Source organism: Suncus etruscus, chromosome 9 (genome assembly GCF_024139225.1).
Source record: "Suncus etruscus isolate mSunEtr1 chromosome 9, mSunEtr1.pri.cur, whole genome shotgun sequence".
Taxonomy (NCBI): Eukaryota; Metazoa; Chordata; class Mammalia; order Eulipotyphla; family Soricidae; genus Suncus; species Suncus etruscus.
The window spans coordinates 98,400,814-98,403,109 of record NC_064856.1 but is presented as its reverse complement, the minus strand read 5'-3'; the positions used below and the strand labels follow the sequence as shown (position 1 = coordinate 98,403,109).

The following is a 2,296-nucleotide window of genomic DNA, read 5'->3' as shown; positions in this document are numbered from 1 at the left end:
TCTTTATACACCACTGAAATATAAAAACCTAAATGAGAAGAAATGTTATGGATTATGATAAAGTAAAACATTTAAAATAATAAACTAGGTGCTAATGAAAAGCTAAGACAAAATGAGGAATATCTTATTTCGTTTTTAATACTAGTTACTCCAACAAAAATATTGTCTTTTTATACAAATAATGATAAACGTTTAGAGTATAACAGATGCTACTCTATCAACATAGACATGTTCATAATTTGAGCTTAAACTCCTATGAAATTATAAAGTATCGATTTATAAAATAGAATAGAGTCAGGAAGTTTATGTGTTTACACAGTTCAATGACATGCTTGTGATTCTATTAAACTCAGAAGCATGAAATACAACATTCCTGGTCATAAGTGTTATGTCATAAATTTTAATTTTCCTGAGAACACAGAACACAAAACTATAGATCTCACCAGGTATCAGTTGATTGATAATAATAATGATGAAATTCTTGATGACAAACTCTTAGCCATTCGGAGACTGGTCAACAAGTGAATATTTCTCAAATCCTATTGTTTCTTCTATGAGGAAGATAAAGAATATTTCCAGCTGATGAAACAGCACTGTGTTCAACATAATTTAGAGACAATAAAGATGCCAAAATTACCTCTTTGATTTCCAAATGTGATTTAAAGAGGTTTCCCTAAGAAACTGTGAACTTTTAGAATTATCTCTAAGTTTCCCTAGGGATGTGGTCATTTCCAAGCAATATGGTTTCTAGCACTGTACGGTAATTAAAATTTGATGCACTTAACTAATTAGATTCCTCCCTTTTTCTTCTTTATATCTTTAATTTAAAAATAACAGAAAAAAACAATCTTGTTCCTAGATTTCTACTTGAAAATGCTCTCATTCTCATCAGCAAAAAATGCTGGGTATTTGTAGATAAAATATATTGTATTTTCAGAACAAGCCTGAGTGGGATTTCACTGTATTTATAAAAGCACTCATTCAGAATTCAGGGATAATGCTCAGCAACAATCTATAAGAAAAAGTTTAGGATCAAAGAAGTAATCATAAGTAATTAAAACACAATGCCCCTCCACATAAGGATATTTTAATGGAAAGACCAATTACTCTATAGAGTTTGCATTTCCCATTAACTATAGGCATAACTACTCAAATATGAAACAATCTCTTTTAAAGATTATGTCTGAATTCCTGTCAGAAGAGCCAAGAGTTTTTCCATGATCATGAGACATTTTCTCCATATGAATAGTGTGATTAATACGCAAACAAAGTTTTGCTACTCAGAAACCCACAATTTGTTTTTTTAGTTTTGAAAGAATTTACTGTGAGACAATATACAATATCTCTGGAATTCTTGCTTATATTTGTCATTGGAATATCTATCTATATCTATCTAAAAATAAAAACAGACTAAATTTATTAAAAATTTTCAACCTATACATTATTTCATTTAACCTTAATAAAATATTATTTAATAAGACTCATTTATGACTAATAAAGCTATGACTTATAGAGGCTATATAGCTAAGAGTAGGAAAATTAGAATTTCAATTCTGAACATCTATGTTCTGAAGGTTTCTTTTTTTTTTTTTTTTTTCAGGGGAGGGCGCACACTCAGTCTCCCACTACCATAAATTACGGAGTCGAGTTTCCCACATTTGGGGAAATCACAGGGGTCAGCACGCCCGGAGTGCAATGGGCGAGCCTCACCCTGGGGAAACCACCTTCGTGATTATGTAATCGCCCCTAACAGGTAAGTTTGAAGGTTTCTTTATTAACTATGCTTAAATCTTAGATTACTAAAGCATACGGATTTGCCATAATTGTAAGCACCCAAGTCCATCCTTTCTCAAATATATGTTACTCTATTAAATGTGGGACCATAGATGAGGTTCCTAGATTCCAGTTTATTTTCTTCTAACCTTGTTGTAACATTTCTATTTCATCGAGCTTCCTTTCTTACCTAAAACAGAGATAGTGATATGAACATATGCCGGAGCACTTAAAATTGAAGTTTCTATGCAGGTAGAACACTTTGGCAAGTATGTTTTGGAAAATATTAGTCCTGCCTCACCACCAATGTCTACTTTTAAATTACAAAATTCATAATGGAAAATATCAGATTAGAATTACATAGATTACACTATGATACTCTCTGGTGCAACTTTTAAGTTTGGTTACTTTATATTTATTTATTTATTTATTTATTTATTTATTTATTTATTTATTTATTTATTTTTTGGTTTTTGGTTTTTGGGTCACACCCGGTGAAGCTCAGTGTTTACTCTTGGTTATG

General features: G+C 30.9%; 1 non-coding gene across 1 annotated transcript; it reads right to left on the bottom strand.

Moving 5' to 3' along the window:
- Positions 1–1,597: 1,597 nt before the first annotated feature.
- LOC126019485 (U1 spliceosomal RNA) lies at positions 1,598–1,761 on the bottom strand. Its single transcript, XR_007499172.1, has one exon. It is a non-coding gene; the product is annotated as a U1 spliceosomal RNA (small nuclear RNA).
- Positions 1,762–2,296: the final 535 nt, after the last annotated feature.